The sequence below is a fragment of the Lissotriton vulgaris genome, chromosome 5 (genome assembly GCF_964263255.1).
Source record: "Lissotriton vulgaris chromosome 5, aLisVul1.2, whole genome shotgun sequence".
In the NCBI taxonomy this organism is placed as follows: Eukaryota; Metazoa; Chordata; class Amphibia; order Caudata; family Salamandridae; genus Lissotriton; species Lissotriton vulgaris.
In genome coordinates this window covers 517,357,004-517,376,395 of record NC_141693.1, presented here as the reverse complement: position 1 = coordinate 517,376,395, position 19,392 = coordinate 517,357,004, and the positions used below count along the sequence as shown (strand labels likewise).

Sequence of the window (19,392 nt, the reverse complement as noted above, 5' to 3'; positions counted from 1 at the left end):
TGTTGGCAACTAAAGCTCTAAAGATTTCTGCACAAGCTGTCATTATTCGTGAAGGCGTCGCAATCATAGATAAACAAATTTGGATTTCCTTTAAATTCTCAACAATTATTGAATGGATTTACATCACATAACTGACAGTGTGATCTGCATAATCAAATCTACCTTTCTGCCAAATTCGGTGTTATTCCGTCCAGCAGTTCGGACTGTAGTCGTGTTCAAAACTCCTCAGGGAATTGACATGGTAAACACACTTTCGACACCCCCCTCCTTTTTCTCAGCCCACACTTGATAGATCCCTGCAAAACTTTCAATGCACAACAAGAATCATGGCACACTCTTTGGGGGAAAATTCTGCGAAGATTCATCAAAAGGTGCCAAAGATATAGGTAAGTCAAAAAAGGTTTTTCCTAAGGAAATATGGTCCTAGCTATAACTACCTCTGTGTAGGCCGAAACGTTATGCTGGGGAGGTGTGCTGAAAATTTAAAAAACTCACCTGCACTCTGGGTCTTCCGTTTCTTCCTTTTGCTGTGGCTCCGGATGGTGGGCGCATTATTGAGAGGAAACGAGCGAGATAATATATATATATATATATATATATATATATATATATATATATATATATATATATATATATATATATATATATAAACCAACATAAGAGTTACCCCATTTGGAAGAGCCACACGCAGGTTGGTGAAATTTTCGTTTATTATGCAAGTTTTTCCAGCGTAGTGAAAAGTGCACAGACTCCAGTTCCATAACAAGCCTGACGCGTTTCCATGCGCTACGAGCATTTCATCAGAGGCTTCTCGAAAACAGATTGTGAAGCATCAGAGTCTTTGACCTTTAACACCTGCCTCAATGGGCGTTGGCTCACCCAGAGCCTGCTGGTGTTTGCAGTCCCATAAATCTTACTCCAGTGAGCTGCTCCACATATCGTTTTGATTGTTCAAATAGTAAAATTCCCCAATGGGTCTCGCAGTTGCCACAATATCTCAGCGCTGTACTTTGTGAATTGCAAAACGACCATCCTGCCGCTGTTCGTCATCTGACTGCAGCTGAACCCACTTTTCATGTGGAAGGGCTCTTCCTCGACCGGGATCGGCCGATACACAAACCAACGTAAGAGTTACCCCATTTGGAAGAGCCACACGCTTCGAGACCCACTGGGGAATTTTACTATTTGAATAATCAAAACGATATGTGGAGCAGCTCACTGGAGTAAGATTTATGGGACTACAAACACCAGCAGGCTCTGGGTGAGCCAACGCCCATTGAGGCAGGTGTTAAAGGTCAAAGACTCTGATGCTTCACAATCAGTTTTCGAGAAGCCTCTGATGAAATGCTCGTAGCGCATGGAAACGCGTCAGGCTTGTTATGGAACTGGAGTCTGTGCACTTTTCACTACGCTGGAAAAACTTGCATAATAAACGAAAATTTCACCAACCTGCGTGTGGCTCTTCCAAATGGGGTAACTCTTACGTTGGTTTGTGTATCGGCCGATACCGGTCGAGGAAGAGCCCTTCCACATGAAAAGTGGGTTCAGCTGCAGTCAGATGACGAACAGCGGCAGGATGGTCGTTTTGCAATTCACAAAGTACAGCGCTGAGATATTGTGGCAACTTCGAGACCCACTGGGAATTTTACTATTTGAACAATCCAAACGATATGTGGAGCAGCTCACCGGAGTAAGATTTATGGGACTACAAACACCAGCAGGCTCTGGGTGAGCCAACGCCCATTGAGGCAGGTGTTAAAGGTCAAAGACTCTGATGCTTCACAATCTGTTTTCGAGAAGCCTCTGATGAAATGCTCGTAGCGCATGGAAACGCGTCAGGCTTGTTATGGAACTGGAGTCTGTGCACTTTTCACTACGCTGGAAAAACTTGCATAATAAACGAAAATTTCACCAACCTGCGTGTGGCTCTTCCAAATGGGGTAACTCTTACGTTGGTATATATATATATATATATATATATATATATATATATATATATATATATATATATATATATATATATATATATATATATATATATATTAATTCCAAGTTTTCTCTGCTCCAAGAGAAAGGAGAGGAGCACACTCCACAGGTTCGTGAAACATCACGTTTATTAACACCATTAAAAGCACGGCTCCAGTGTCCTGATGCATTTCGGCCGCATCGGCCTTCTTCGGAGGGTAGGGGGAGCCATTTTTGACATCGGATGGCCCCTCGGAAGCACACCAAGGCTTTTAGTAGCTCCTTTAATAATTGCCCTCAGGTGGGATACAAATTCGAGCATTGTGGTCCTTGTAGTGCAACCACGGGCCAGCCCTTTGGTGGAAAATGTCAAAATTAATTATTACACTTTCGTTGTGCCTGTGTCCCCGTCGGCGCTGTTTTCGAGCGTTTTGGGGCCCATTCCAAAGTCTGGTCTTTGGTGGCGCCGCTGCAGGGGCTTGGTTTACACCGTCTTCGTTGTTGGTCCTATTTAGCAGATTCCGGCGCGCGTGGCTGGGGGTGCATCGCTCGTCAGCCAGGACCTCGGCTGTGATTAATTAATTCCAAGTTTTCTCTGCTCCAAGAGAAAGGAGAGGAGCACACTCCACAGGTTCGTGAAACATCACGTTTATTAACACCATTAAAAGCACGGCTCCAGTGTCCTGATGCATTTCGGCCGCATCGGCCTTCTTCGGAGGGTAGGGGGAGCCATTTTTGACATCGGATGGCCCCTCGGAAGCACACCAAGGCTTTTAGTAGCTCCTTTAATAATTGCCCTCAGGTGGGATACAAATTCGAGCATTGTGGTCCTTGTAGTGCAACCACGGGCCAGCCCTTTGGTGGAAAATGTCAAAATTAATTATTACACTTTCGTTGTGCCTGTGTCCCCGTCGGCGCTGTTTTCGAGCGTTTTGGGTGAGCCAACGCCCATTGAGGCAGGTGTTAAAGGTCAAAGACTCTGATGCTTCACAATCTGTTTTCGAGAAGCCTCTGATGAAATGCTCGTAGCGCATGGAAACGCGTCAGGCTTGTTATGGAACTGGAGTCTGTGCACTTTTCACTACGCTGGAAAAACTTGCATAATAAACGAAAATTTCACCAACCTGCGTGTGGCTCTTCCAAATGGGGTAACTCTTACGTTGGTATATATATATATATATATATATATATATATATATATATATATATATATATATATATATATATATATATATATATATATATATATATAATAAACTGTTGTCTTTAATAGCTGATAGAATGGTTAAATTAAAAAAAAATTGTCTCCTTTTAGAAAGTTCATTAAAAATGCAGGATGACACAGAGGGGTCCAGGTCATATGTCAAACGTTTTGCACAGATTTTGGGTTTGCAGACTGAGCCCTTCCATATCATTAGATGGCAATGACCTCGGAACAGATGGACAAGATTAACTGTGGTTATTTCTTTCTTTTACCTTATACATTTTCGGACATGCCCTATGGATGACCTGATGTCAATGTTATATTTTATTTTTTTAATTTTATTTTGTGTTTTATAGAGCACGAACTTGACCCGTTAGGGTATCAGAGCACTTTACAGAGTCATAGAGTTGTACAAAAGGCATGAAATAATAAGAGTATACCGTCAATAGGGAGGGGGAGGGGGAGGGGTGCCGGGTACATAAGGAATGGAGGGATAACATGTACAGTTTACATTACAGTTACAGTTACTGAAGACAAGGTCCCAGGTTACATGATGGGGTGAGTAGGTCATCAGAGGGAGGCAAAAGCTGTGAGTTGATCAGGGTCTCTGTTGCGGTTGAAGGTCAAGTTTAAGCGAGGAATTTACCCATAAGGAAGAATTTGGCCTCCTTTTTGAAGAGTGCAAGAGAGGGGATTCTTCTGATGGCGGGTGGGAGAGAGTTACATATTCTTGGTGCGGCCCCAGCGAAAGCCCGATTGTAAGTTGTAATCTTGAAATATCTTGAATAACGCTTTATATTGTGTTTCACCTGAAATACATGGAAGTTATACTTGCATATATTTTCTTTCCTTCATTTATGTTCCTTGTTCTTTTATTAGGTAACATAGGATGCTATACTATCTGTATGGATTGAGCCCTCTTTACATATTGAATAACGCAATGTGCAAAAAAAACTATAAATAAAGTTTTGAATAAAAGACATAGTGAAAGGAACTCAGATAACTTATATCATTCAGACAAGACGAAGCTTAAGCAATGATGATTCAACAGATTAATTTAAAGTTCTTCATGCAGGCAAAATTCATATTCTGTCTCATACAACTAAGTGCAGGCCTGTTTGAAGGAAATCCAGGCTATAGGGAACGGTACAGAGCAGGAATATCGCCGCAAAAATATCGCCTAACATAAATATCGCCGCAAAAATATCTACAGGAAGAAATATCGATGACAAAAATATCGTCTGACCAAAATATCGACAGACAGGTAAGTAATATCGTTAACATTAATATAGTTGTAATAAATATCGTTTACAAAAACATAGTTTACAATAATATCGTTTTTGAAATAATTATAAGTAATGTAGTGTTTTTAATGATTATTTTTAGTCAAAGTAGTATTTTTAGTAGTATATTATTATTTAATAATGTATTTTCAGTTGAATTTAGTATTAATAGTTCCGTAGCGGGTTGTGGGTTTATAGGGGAGTAGGGTGGGAAGTAATTTAAATATAATGAAATAATACATTAATTAATGTTTTAAATGAATATAAATAGTGTAATAAATAATAGTTAATTAATTTCAATTAGTTAATTGAATAATAAATATGTAATTAATTATGTTAATTTTTTAATTATTTTTAGGTGTGTGTACAGGATTTTTTTAGTGAAAATGTTTTTGGGTAAAGGGGTATTTTTAGGGTTCAGGGTCAGTTTTCAGTTTTTGGGTAAAGGGGTATTTTTAGGGTTCAGGGTCAGTTTTCAGTTTTTGGGTAAAGGGGTATTTTTAGGGTTCAGGGTCAGTTTTCAGTTTTTGGGTAAAGGGGTATTTTTAGGGTTCAGGGTCAGTTTTCAGTTTTTGGGTAAAGGGGTATTTTTAGGGTTCAGGGTCAGTTTTCAGTTTTTGGGTAAAGGGGTATTTTTAGGGTTCAGGGTCAGTTTTCAGTTTTTGGGTAAAGGGGTATTTTTAGGGTTCAGGGTCAGTTTTTAGTTTTTGGGTTAAGGAGTATTTTTAGGGTTCAGGGTCAGTTTTTAGGTTTTTGGGTAAAGGGGTATTTTTTGGGTTCAGGGTCAGTTTTCAGTTTTTGGGTAAAGGGGTTTTTAAATATAATGAAATAATAGATTAATTAATGTTTTAAATAAATATAAATAGTGTAATAAATAATAGTTAATTAATTTTAATTAGTTAATTGAATAATAATTATGTCATTAATTATGTTATTTTTTTAATTAATTTTAGGTGTGTGTACAGGATTTTTTTAGTGAAAATGTTTTTGGGTAAAGGGGTATTTTTAGGGTTCAGGGTCAGTTTTGGGTTTTTGGGTAAAGGGGTATTTTAATTATATATATGTATTATTGTTGTTATATAAAGTAATGTGTAAAATTAATTTATATGTCCACATTTATTAAGTTTATAATTAAAAAGTGTAGTAAATTTGTTTGAAATAGTTATAAAATAAAAGTAATGTCATGTATTTTGTTAATAGTACTTATATTTATTTATTATTTAATGTAATTTTAATTATTTTAAAAAGTCGATATTTTTTACATCTATATTAATTACAACGATATTTTGGAGTCGATATTTATGTACTTACCTGTTTAAGTATAGGGTGTCGATATTTTTGTAAACGATATTTTTGCAACGATATTTATGTCAGCTATATTTTTGTTATCGATATTTTAACACCCTACCATAGGGAACCTATCAGCAGGAGATGCACAATTAAATGATTTACCAAAAGTCAGAAATAGAAAGATAGGGCTGTAATGATGATAATGTTAACATTATAGTTTTGTTACAGAAGCTGAATTCATTGTGGCACGAAGTAGGGGGGGGTCTGTAAAATACTCTGAGGTGCCAAATTATCACTACAGTAATGTGCAGAGGATGGTTGGGAGTCAAGACTGGAAAGGCTCCACAGCTTTGGGAGCAGAAAGTGGTGTAGGGACGAAAGCAGAGAAAGGGAGAGCAGAGTTAAGAGTGGGTTTCAAAAGTTAGTGAAGAAGTATAGGTTCTGTAGACAGCTTTCGAGGGACCTGACTGCATGGTCAGAGAGGAAAATGTGGTTTATTCTAAATTAATGGGTCTGATTAGGACAAGGCTGAAATTGTTATCATCGAGGAGAGCACTTCACCATGGGACCCCACTTGGTGGCCAACAGTGCTAGGACTGACACCCACCCCCTACACCCATGCCAAGAACCTCAGAATTGTCATAGATAGCAAACTCAACATGACCGCCCAAGTCAACGCAGTCACTGACTCATGCTTCCAGATTTAAGATTTTCAAATGGCTCCTAATCCGCACCCGAACATTTAACATGCATATCCTTGTCACAAGCAAGCTGGACTATGATAACACTCTCCTGGATCAACAAAATACTCACACGTCAAGCTGTAGATAATTCAGAACTCGGCAGCCAGAATCACTCTCAACCTCCAACACCACACAACACCTGAAGGAGCTCCACTGACTCCCCACACACAAACGACTACAATTTACACTCCTCACCCACACTTTCAAGGCACTACATAACACTGGCCCAGTGTACCTCAACAATCACACCTGCTTTCACAAATCTTCAATGCACCTCCGCTTGTCTGGACTTCAACTTTCACACATCCCACGCATACGGAAACCAAATACGGTGGTCGAGTCTTCTCCTGCATAGCCACTAGATATAAAAGCTTTCATATCACTTCTTGAATTCCACAAGAAGCTGAATTCTTGCTTTTTGGGTAGTCCCACTAGGTCCAAGGTTTAGCTAGACTCATCTCCGGGATACCATCCACAAAAAAAAAAACATGAGAATAATTGCTTTGAATGCCTTTTGCTTTAATAATACTCACATGAAAGTTACCCTTTTATTGTGATTTATGGATTTAAGCCCTCCATTCTTTTTCTACAGGGTACACGCTTTCTGGGGCAGAAATGTCTGATATAGCCAATTGGTCATTTGCTGCAAACTTTTCTTTCTTTCTTCAGAATTAGACCCACATGGTGGGGTTGCTAACGTGATCTCTAATTACTTTTAGGTACAGATTAAAGTGTAGTAATTTGTTATTTCTCATCTCATACTGTGACATGGAAAATTTTCAAAATGAACATATACACTTTGAACAAAGGATAACTCAGGAACATGTACACTCTAGAAGCATCAGCAGGAGTGGCCTGTGCAGTTAAGAGCGGTGGGGCCGGGTTCCGACAGATGACGACGAGGGAAAATTAATTATTTATTTAATTTGTCTGCGTCGTCTATCGAATCCCCCCACCGTCTCACCGCTCTTACCTGTATGGGCCACTCCTGAGCATCACAGATGGAACCTAAGACCATATCAAGAAGATCTAAGTGTATTGTGCAAGGAACCTAAAGCGTCAGTAAAGAGCAATATCTGTTGAAACATTTTCATCTTAGCCAGTGTGACAGCATTGGTAACTTCATCTTTTGGACCTCCAAGGCTTGCTATTTATAGAAAGGTTAAAGAAAGATGTTCCAGTAACCTCTGCAGTTTTATTACAGTCACAGGAGTCAACATATTTCAATTCTTTCTCTAGGTGTAGCCAATACCACAGACTCCTTCCGTTTAAAGTTTAAAAGGATATCCCCGTCTACATATAATGTTCAGCCAGACTGTGTTCCCTTTCTATCTTATGTCTGAAGCATTGTGCAGATGAGGTTTCGAAGTAGCCTCAACGGATCTCATTGAAAAATAATATTTTTTTCTTGCCTGGGATATTTTCATGCACTAAGTCATCTCACCATGGAAAATTATCTCCAGCCTCGTTCCGTCTTGTCATCGCTTATGGAGTACATACAAAGATATATCTACAGCTCTCTGGTGGGTATTTCAACCAGAATATATATTATTCTTCTGTGAGCATATTTTCATGCTTATCAGTTGCTAGCATGCATGCTAAGCTGCTCCTCCGTATCCTAGATTTTATTCCATATTCTAAAACTTTTACTGGATGTACTGTTGATGTTTACTGATGTTAGCAGCTACTAATAGTACGTGTTAGGATTGGTTTCATCTGTCAATTCTGGCAGTACCATCCTTATATGTGGCATTGTCAATGGTGTGTGATCATCTGTGTAGGAGAGTAGGGTCTGCTTCCTATGGTCACCCCCACTTTTTGCTGTGATTTTCTGGTTTTTCGACTTTAGTGTGGCTGTGGGCCTGCTAATCAGCCCAGCTGTTCTCTCTCTAAATTGATACCATGTACTTTAGGTACATACCTGATTGGGTATTGGGTCACCCTTGTGAGTCCCTGTATCGTGTACCTTAGGTACCCAGGGCATAGGTGCATCCAAGGCCTACCAGGGGCTGCAGCATGTATAATGCCACCCCTGGCTGGCCATCCAAACTGACACCACAGGCTGATCACTCAGCTTGAGTAAGGTGGTGTAATCACCCCTTACTTAGATATAGTATACCTATATCTACCCTTATATATAGACACATATCTACCTATAAGTCACTCCTATGGCAGGCCTTGACAATCCTGGAGGCAGAGTGCTTGGTTTTATGTGAGAGGGCGCCCTAGCATGAGCTGAGCCCCTCTGCAGCTTTCGGAACCATCTCCTTATAGCTGTTCTATGATATAGCCATACCATATACTTTTAAGTGCATTATAATCCTCGCGGTTAATGCTAACTTTGGTTTGGCTTTATCAAAACATGTTGTGTAAGGTTGTCAAAACCTTTCGAATATTACCCCCCCCCCCACCAGTCTGGCGGCGGGGGTAGCATTCCACCCTCCTAGAGGGAGAAGACATGTAGTTACTGCTTTACCCGGTTAAAGTTAAACAGAGCCTCAGCATCACAAAATGGATGCTGCTGCCACAGACACGAGTCTGACCTCCTGCAGGTGGGGGAAACTCTAGCAAGGGAGGCTTGGACAATAGGTTTCCTGTCGAGGAAGTGTATTGGGGCAGGGTGGGTTGAATGGAAAGATGCTTTTCAAGACACTGCCTGGGGCACACAAGGTGCTCCATGCATAGCCCGGTTCAAACCAGTTGGTGGGGCACTCCAGCCCCGCTCTGGCGCGAAACTGGTCAAAGGGAAAGGGGTGTAACCACCCCCTTCACAGGTCCACCCATAGGAGGGACCTAGCAGGTAATCCAGCCCCTAAAATCAGTATAAAGATAGGAGCTGTGTCTAGAGACTTTAGAATAATCCTGGAAGAAACTTTGATACGAACTCTTGGACCTTCGACGTTCTATTACGACTAGAAGACTGAAGACATCTCCCTTGTGGTCAAGGAGTGACCACCCTGTGCAAACAGGCACCACCAGTAACTTGCCGGTCTGCTTTTTTCGACGCTCCCGCTGGATCCCGAAGACTCAGTGACACAGGAATTGGACTCTCAGACTTCTCTGACTCCGACTCACATCCACAGCAAAGCTGAGACCCGTGGCAGACACAAGAGACGTGGGACCGGACACCCTGGACATCCTGCATTTTGCTAACAGTGCAACTACAGAGGCACCCTCGCAGTTTTGCATTGGGGTTTGATAAGCCCCAGACCCGAGCGTCATTTGCATCGAAACTCAGCCCTCCACACTTCACGAGTGCCGCATGGGTACTGCTCCTGCACGTCTTCCCGGTTGCTAGCCCATTGGCTAGTTAGCCCACTGAAGACTTTTGTTTGAATTTACACCACTGGCCTGGTTGCTCCAGGCTTGCTCCAGCTTCCCTCCAAAGGAGAAGCTCCCCAGACTTCCTGCATGGATTGCGGTTACCAAGGCTTGTTGGGTCCAGTCCAGATACCGACACCGCAGTCAACTAGATCCTTTGTGGGACAGCTCGAATCCAGCTCCTGGTCAACGTCGACATCTCCTGGTTCTCGTGGCTGCAGAGACAAGCTACACCTCTTCACCTGAATCAACTCGACATCGCCTGGTTCCTTCCTGGTTCCTTCCTGGTCACTGGCTAGTGACCCAGACTCTGTCTCCTCTGCTTTCAGGTTCTTCTCATCTCTGATCCACCCTTGGATCCACCCGGACACTTTTCCTCTGGTCGCCTGCAGCACTTCTTCGCAGATCCCCATAGAAAACATTGACGAAACCCGACACGAAAAGACACCTATGCACCCGGCTTCCCTGGGTGAGGTAACTTGAGTACTCCGGTGCTCCCGTGGGTGTTGACTCTCAAAGTGTCCTAGTTTAAAGGGGTTTTACCGTAGTCCATCCAGAAGTGTCCTTAATCAGTAACTTTGTAACATCTTCGTTCTCCATTATAAGTCAATGGTAACTTGAGACAGCGTTTAGACACTGCATGCGTCTCCCATGCTTCTCCTACTTCCTAACCTTTGGTTGTCTAGTGTAGCCCCAGTGATTCCCTAGGCCCTAGGCCTATTCACTATTCCTGAAGTGGTTCTTATACCACTTACTTAGTATATGGTTTGTGAGGCCCCTAGGGCAGAACTGTATTTGTGCAACTTATAGTATTCTATATGAGTAACTTGTGATGTATTTCGATCTCTGACCTCATAAAGAGTTCAGAGGGGTTGTGTTAGAAATAAATACATATATATTTGATATATACCTCGTGTGGTTTCCTGTCATTTGGTACTCAAGGGATTATAATTGGTAAAACAGCTTGCTTTACATGCTCTCTGAGGTTTTAGGCTAAGACTGCTGGTCCATGCTACCACTAGGAAAGCTTGTCTATAAGGTTGGCTTTACAACCACCATAAATAAGGGTCGTTTAGACTGGTGCACAGTACCCACTAGAATAGTGGACATCATAGGACATCATCGTAGTTAAAAGCGCTGAATGATAGCGTATCTGACAGTGTTGCTTAGAACTCCTGAGGCACAGCCGGGAGCACTCCGCTTTTAATGCTAAAATCTTTTTAAAATATCTTGTTGTGTGATACTGTGTATTTACCTCTGGTGCTCGCTTTCCGCCCACGCAATCCAAGGGTCAGGACTTCCCCGCGCAGCTGATTGAGCGCTGCAGCGGTCTGTAAACTGCCGCCATTTCGCCAGCTAGGCGACGACCATTGATCTGGACACGCCCCCTCGCCTCCCCCATATATTATGTGCAACCCCCGGCCGCGCTGCGAGCCCGTCTGCGCGGCCGGAAGTCCTGACCCTTGGATTGCGTGGGCGGAAAGCGAGCACCAGAGGTAAATACACAGTATCACACAACAAGATATTTTAAAAAGATTTTAGCATTAAAAGCGGAGTGCTCCCGGCTGTGCCTCAGGAGTTCTAAGCAACACTGTCAGATACGCTATCATTCAGCGCTTTTAACTACGATGATGTCCTATGATGTCCACTATTCTAGTGGGTACTGTGCACCAGTCTAAACGACCCTTATTTATGGTGGTTGTAAAGCCAACCTTATAGACAAGCTTTCCTAGTGGTAGCATGGACCAGCAGTCTTAGCCTAAAACCTCAGAGAGCATGTAAAGCAAGCTGTTTTACCAATTATAATCCCTTGAGTACCAAATGACAGGAAACCACACGAGGTATATATCAAATATATATGAATTTATTTCTAACACAACCCCTCTGAACTCTTTATGAGGTCAGAGATCGAAATAAATCACAAGTTACTCATATAGCATACTATAAGTTGCACAAATACAGTTCTGTAAGGCAAGCCCGTCTGCGCCCGTCCGCTCCTGGACCGGGCCTAGGGCCACCTCCCCTGCCCGTTTATCCACCCACAACCCTGGAACCACCATTAGATACAATTCCCTATGCCTTCGTGCGCTAAACCCCACCTCCCACCACTGCCAGCGTATTAATCTAGTAAATCAGCCACGTCACCTTCCATACATTTGTCCAAAATGTTCGTTTGTCATTAACAATTCTCGACCTCTACCTACCACATTTACAACCAAAAAGGTATTACCTAAACCTTATCTAGCCGCTCTGCTAAATGTACGCTCCCTCCCAAAGCATAAATATGAAATCTGCAATTTTATCGAGTCACAAAATATCGACCTCCTATTCATTACTGAAACGTGGGGCGATCTCTCCTGCGGACCAGATTTCACCACGGCTACTCCTGAAGGATATTCCATTGTTAGATTGGACAGACCTCCTCCTAAAAGGGGAGGCGGACTAGCCATCATATACCGTTCAAATCTAACAGTTCGAATAGAAACTATCCCCACCTCTAGCTGTGAAGCTCTGTCCTTCTCGATTGCTGTCCCGAACGCGCCTCCTTTCAAAGGTTCACTTATCTACCGCCCACCAGGACCTCGCAGTCCTTTCCTCACCAATCTACCCATGCTCCTGGAACCTATGGCAGGTGAAAATCATTACACCATTCTGGGCGATTCTAATTTTCATCTCGAGCTCCTGGACAACCCCGATACCTCTGCTCTGATATCAGAACTTATTAACATAGGTCTCCCTCAATTGGTCACCGGTTCCTCGCACATTGCAGGCCATCTTCTGGACGGCCTATTCTCCAGTGAGAAATCCCTAGTGATAAAGGATCTCCTCCCCGTCACCTGGTCGGACCACTCTGCCATTCTTTTTAACTTTTTACTCCATCCTATTTCCTCCAGAGCCCATACTACACCTCCAGTGAATAAATTCAGAGCCTGGAAAAGCATCGATATTCCTGCTTCCCAGTCCTCACTCTTAGCATCCCTACCACCCACAACGGAGGACCCTGAACTAGCTGCTAACAACTACACAACTTGGATTCGAAACACTGTCGATCAGACAGTCCCACTCAAGAGACAATCCTCCAATAGAACCACTAAGTCCTCACCCTGGTTCAATGACACTCTAAGACTAGAAAGACAAAATTGCAGGCGTCAAGAACGCAAATGGAGACGTGAATACGATCCAGAACAAAAAGCCCTCTACAAATCCATGCTGCTGAAATACAAACAATCAATCATCACAGAGAAAAGTAATTTTTACACCCATCAAATTAATCTTGCTCAAGATTCAACCAAACAACTCTTCCAGGTAGTGACGCGTCTCTCTGGACATACAATCTCTACCCCGGTCACGTATACCCAAGATCTATGCAATTCTTTGGCAAATCATTTTCAAAAAAAAGTCACTGACATCTTCTCCCAATTTGAAGCTCATGCTAGTGACACTGGACACTCTTACTCCGTCTATAATGATCAATCTCCTCTGGCCACGAATTCCACCAATCCCCCTCGAACAATCCCTTCCAACTCCTTCCAAAAGTTCTCTCAAATCTCTTCTGAACTGGTGTCCCATCTCCTAGGCACCACGAACTCCGGTTCCCCAGAAGACCCGTGTCCTCCCTCCATTCTCAAAAACTTCCCTGAAATCTTAAGCCCTAAACTCACCGAGATATTTAACGCTATGTTCCTGTCTACTACTTTTCCCTCCATTTGGAAAAGAGCCATCGTCAAGCCTCTTATCAAAAAAAGCTCTCTTGATCCTACCATAGTTGCCAACTACCGTCCAATCGCTTGCCTCCCGCTCCCTGCCAAGATTGTAGAGAAAATCATGAACAGACAAATCTCCGACTTTATAGAGCAAAACAACTGTCTGGACGAAACACAATTTGGCTTCCGTAAAGGACACGGGACGGAAACTGCGCTTATCAAAGCCACGGAGGAAATTAGGAAGTCCTTGGATGGTGGAGGTGCGGCGGTGCTCATTCTACTGGACCTGTCTGCGGCCTTCGACACGGTCGATCACTCCATCTTGATCGACCGTGTCGAATCGACGGGCATCACGGGTTCAGCGAAGGATCTCATTGCCTCATTTCTCACCAATCGTGTTCAGTCTGTTACCTTCGGCAACTTCAATTCACCTTCCTTCATTCTTCCTTGTGGTGTACCCCAGGGATCCTCGCTAAGTCCAACTTTATTCAACATCTATGTGTCGGACTTGGCGAGGACCATAAAAATCCATCACCTGGCGGTTACATCCTATGCCGACGATACCCAGATTGTCCTAGCCATAAATAATAACGGAGACGAAGTGGCCTCCAACTTCAATCTGGGAATGCTGGCAATAAGCAATTGGATGACACGAAACTGTCTGAAGTTGAATTCCGATAAAACGGAGGTGATGTTATTCGGCAATCTTTCCCCTGCCTGGTCTCCCACATGGTGGCCTGATGCCTTGGGACCTCCCCCCCTCCCCGTAACCAAAGCCAGGAACTTGGGAGTTATACTGGACACCAAGCTCACCCTCATGCACCACGTCAACGCAGTAGTATCTTCCTCATTTTACACTCTGAGGATGATAAAAAAACTTCTACCTTACCTTCCAATGATTATGAGTAAAACTCTAATCAGCGCACTCATCATGGCCCGCATTGACTATTGCAATGGACTGCTAGTCAACGCTCAAGAAGGTGTCCTAAAGAAATTACAACTGGTGCAGAACGCGGCGGCCAGATTGATTACTGGATACCCCAAGTACGCCTCTATCTCCGGAACACTCCGAGAGCTCCAATGGCTGCCAGTGAAGAAGAGAGCCAAGTTCAAGGCTCTCTGCATTGCCTACAAGGCAATTCATGATCAAGGACCAACGTATTTGAAAGACTCCTTTCGTCCTTACGAACCTACCAGATCCCTACGATCCTCAACTGCTGGACTACTGCAAGTCCCTAGGACTAAGAAAGTCTCCTGGGGAGATAGATCCTTCATAGTCACCACCACTAAACTTTGGAATAGTCTTCCATCCTTCATCAAAACCTCCACATCTCTGCTCTCCTTCCGCAGACAGATAAAGACCTGGCTGTTTAAGCAATAACTCCTCATGAACTAGTTCTCTCACTCAGCGCCGAGACACCCACGGGTAGTTGAGCGCTCTACAAATCGCCTAAATAAATAAATAAATAAATAAATAGGCCAGGCTAACTTCTCACAATATTTTTCATTCACTTGCAATAATTTAGGGGCCTCATACCGAGATGTATTAAAAAAATGCCTGCTTCGTATCCAAAGAGAAGAGATCTTTGATTATGGTAAGTCCCTAGTGCTGGTGTTTGGTCGCTAGAGTGCTGCAGTTAGTGCCCTGGTAGACAGATAAAGGTTAATATCCCTCAAAGGGCATTTGAAACCAAAAGATCAGCTAAGACCAGTGACATTCAATCACAATTCATGTGGGCTGTCATTTATTAACTGCTCCTCACGTGGCTTAAAGAAATATTAAGCGGAACTAACGTAAAAAAAAGTGTTACAACTTCATCTTAGAGCAGACTCTAACCTACTGAGCTTTCGCAAGAAGCTTAAAACCTTTCTTTTTAATCAATAGAGTTGCCTCACCCCGCTTCTTTTTTTCAGAGCACTGATGGTAGTTTTAGCGTCTGGACGCCTCGGGCAGCTGTTAGCGCTCAATAAAAACGATTTTCATTTCATTTCATTTCATTAAAGAAGAGGGATTAACACAGGAAGTGATTCAGGACAGCATTAACCTTTGGTGAAACAAGAGTTACTGGATGAAAAATTATCTACCAAGCTTTGATCTATGCTCCATGGCACCATCAAACTCATTTTCTCAGATACAGGATTATCAATAGCTTGCCCAGAGATTCAGTGATACCCTGTATCGTGAAGGTCCAGCAGAGATACCATTTGGTCACTGTAATCAGCATACAGTTGTCAGACAACTACTTGAGAGGCATCGCAGTTTAGGAACATCTCTTTTATGATAATTCTCTAGGCATACAGCTGCCAGTCTCAAGACCACAGCTTAAAACCATGCAAGTGGCGGAGACCCACTGCATGCCGCCAGGGTCTCCACCCGCTGGAAGAGCCAAATCACAGTCACCTTCTGCAGAGGTGCTCATTCCTGATAAAGGCATGCAATGAGGAGGGAATCTACAGTTTCACCACTGGTGACCTCCGGTCACGGTGGCATTAGTTGGCGTCCTCCTGCCACAAAGCAATCACTGGTCTTGAAACTTACCAATCTCTAAGGAAATTAGGCTTTCTGAGTAGAACGGGAAGAGTCAATCACCAGGGGGTTGTGGGATCCGAGAGGCAATAACCAAAATGAACCTCCTGAATATGCACGTCTTCAGAGACCCATCCGCACTTTCTTTTCTGGAGTGCAATGCATAACAGACTTGCCAACACTGTAATGGTGCTGGTGATAAAGTTTACTCTTTGGAAAGATTCCCATCCTTTAGTCCTGCAAGGTTGTAAAGGCGACAACTTTCGCCTTTTACATGATAGGGATGTATCGGCTTACCAGAGGTGGCAAAAGATGCTGGTACCAGGTATCCTGAATTACCACGCCCCCTGGTAAGAGCAACCATAACTGTTCTAATTTTGTTTACTTTCTAGACACTGCACTTACCCTCTTTCCGCAATACTGGTCAAAAGTGTAAACTTATGTCTGTAAAAGAGAATAACTGATGGTATAACAACATACTTCCAGAAATGTACTTGCTGAACGCAAGTAAAATAAGTTCCTGACCTGAATAATGTTTTTGTAGGTTGGAGGAGCGCCATTAATACTGTTTTCTCAAACTAGGCGCATAGTTTACCTGCAACTCCAGCCACATCGTTTCATGCCTCAGTCAGCACTGTCGCCTCTTTAAACACGAAAACAACTCCCCCTCCCCCAAAATCACACATGTGACCTCATTTGGACTGCAATTGTAAGGGACTTTAGGTAAAAATGCTGAATTTAGGTTTATACATGTTTTTGCTCTATGGCCATTTTTCATATTTATGGTAATACCGTGGTACGTGTGATAACAGAGAGCACGACAATTAGAAAAATAATGTGCGGCAAATGCTTTTCTGCATTTTCCAATAGTGACGATTCACATGAACGCCCAAGTTCTGTGATTTAACATGTTGCAAGTGACGTGAAAAGGGAAGCTAATTAGAAATAATGCTAAGAAATCGTATGAAGTGTGATGAGGATCCAATACGGTGGAAGACATGTCTTCAATGCCTTTACCATGAAATAGGAGCTCAGAACAAAGATACAAGGAGGCCTAGGCGCACTTACATTAGTGCACGGTTCATCATATTCACCCAATAGGCGTGCCCTGTAGCAGGGTGAGCTGGAGATGGTGTTTGACCCCAGGCGACAGTAGTGTCCATGTTAAACAAGCATTGGAAATGCAATAGGTCTCGCATTAGGAAAGTTTGAGCAATTGGTATTGTAAAGGACACTTTTTTTATTTATGTGTTGGTTTTGAAAATAGCAAAAGTAATAGCTTTGTCAGTTACAATGTCAATAGTTTTAACTTTCGCAAATGTGACACCTATAGCATTTGTAATGCAATGTGTGTTGTCTTTACGTGACTTAGATGTATTGATATTGCAAATAACAATGGCTTTTAATTTTGTAAATAATTAATACTTAAATAAAATGTATTGTAATTTATAATGGCAATAGCTTAAACGTTTGTAAATTAATTTTGTGAAGATTATGTTCAGTGTATTTTATTGTGACGAAAATCCAAGAACATTGCATTTGCACCTGGTGGTGGATGTGGTGGTGGTGGGTGTGGTGGATGTGGTGGTGGATGTGGTGGTGGATGTGGTGGTGGTGGATGCGGTGGAGCATGTGGTGGATGTGGTGGTGGATGTCATGGTGGATGTGGGTGGGGGAAGGGAGAGATTAAGGAAGACAACATTAGATTGGCATTGTGGCGACGAAAACATCTATGCCATGCCACACTTAGTGTCATGCATGAGGACTCAACAATGTCTAGGGAAGAGTGTTAGACTGAGTGCTCAATTGGGCAAGTCTGTGATACGCGGATTGCAAGGCCAGTTTTAACATTGCTTTAGCGGAGGTCTCCCCTCTTAAATTAATATCAGGGCGTATTCTCCATAGCCTTGGGTCCCAAAATCATCTCTCTGCTCTTTAAAGAAGTCCTCTTAATTCATCGGTGTTTTTGTTAGACAAAGGCGGGAGTGCTATGTCCTTGGACCCCAGGATATTAGTCCTATTACCCAAGATGCTGAGTTCACTGCAAGTCCCCTCCACAATTTTTTTTCCAGTTAAAAATTGTAAAATGAGTTTGTGGTCCTGTAATCCCGGCAGACGGCCGCTGCGAATGTTTGGAAGCTCTTTGGCTGTGGCTGGCAGTTCATTATTAACAAGTAGTAAGTAATTCACTGTTTGTGTAACCTGTTTACTAATGGTTTTTCCATCTGCCTACATCTGGGAAAGTCCTCAGTGGAGGGGGCCGTTGTCCCGCGCAGAGAGCCAGCGCCTGTCAATTGAAAGTAAATGGCCCGGCCCTCTGGCAGGGCTAGAATCGGGCTCCCAGGCCTTTGATTTATTGTTGGGCCTGATTAAAACATACGGCGCTCTGTGCTAGCTGCGCTCCACACATTCACACAGCCCGGGCTCCTAAAATGCTGCAGTGCATCGAACCGCCTCGCTAAAATGGCCACCTTGAAAGAGATACGAATTGCAGCCTGTAAAAGTTGCGAACTGAAAAGGAAAATCTTTAGCTGCCTTTTATCTTTTTCGGCAGTGTACTCTTAGCCACTTGGCAGGCGTTTCTGAAGCAGTTACAAATAAGAAGCTCTTGTTTAAGAAAAGCCAGAGAAATGCTGGGAGAGAGAGAGTGGGGAGGAGAGTAGGAGGAGGAGGGGGGAGGAGAGTAGGAGGAGGAGGAAGGGAGAGGAGAGTAGGGGAGGCACGGCCTAGCGGCCGTGCAACCAAGAAGTGAGGGGGCGGAGCTGGGGGAGGCTGTGAGAGAGAGAGTGGGCAAGGCAGGCGGCTGGGGGCATGTGCACGCGCTTTTAAGCTCAATGCGCATGCGCATTGAGCTTAAATTTCACGGGCACTGCAAGGAATCGCCACGATTCCTTGCAAGTTGGTTAAAGAGTGTTTAAGCCCCCATAGTCTCGCAAGCTCGATGCGCATGCGCATCGACAGGCGAGACCTAAAAAGGAGAGTATTATTTATAAATATAAATTATTATCATGGAGTACCATATGCAATCAATGTATAATAATGTAAAGTGTGTTGGGCTTTTTGTCAATAGTAAAGCTAGAGAGCATATATTGACAAATTCATCCAAGCATGTTAGTATTGTGTCATAGTCATTCTCCGTTCATAGTGGTCATGGGGCATCAGGTGAATTAAGCAATACCCTTCTTTGGTTATTCTTACTGGCTGTAAGATCATATAAACATAAGAACATCTCTGCGTTTATGCACCTTAGGGTGGCCTATTTAGCTTGCTCGATTTTTAGAAAAGGGTCATCCTTCTATTCCTACAAGACACACATAGAAGTGAACAGAAGATACCAGAGTCAAGAATTTTACTG

General features: G+C 43.0%; 1 protein-coding gene across 4 annotated transcripts in view; it reads right to left on the bottom strand.

Annotated features, from left to right (window-relative positions):
• RNLS (renalase, FAD dependent amine oxidase) overlaps window positions 1-19,392 on the bottom strand; it is a 513,712-nt gene that overhangs the window by 413,039 nt on the left and 81,281 nt on the right. The window lies entirely within an intron of this gene.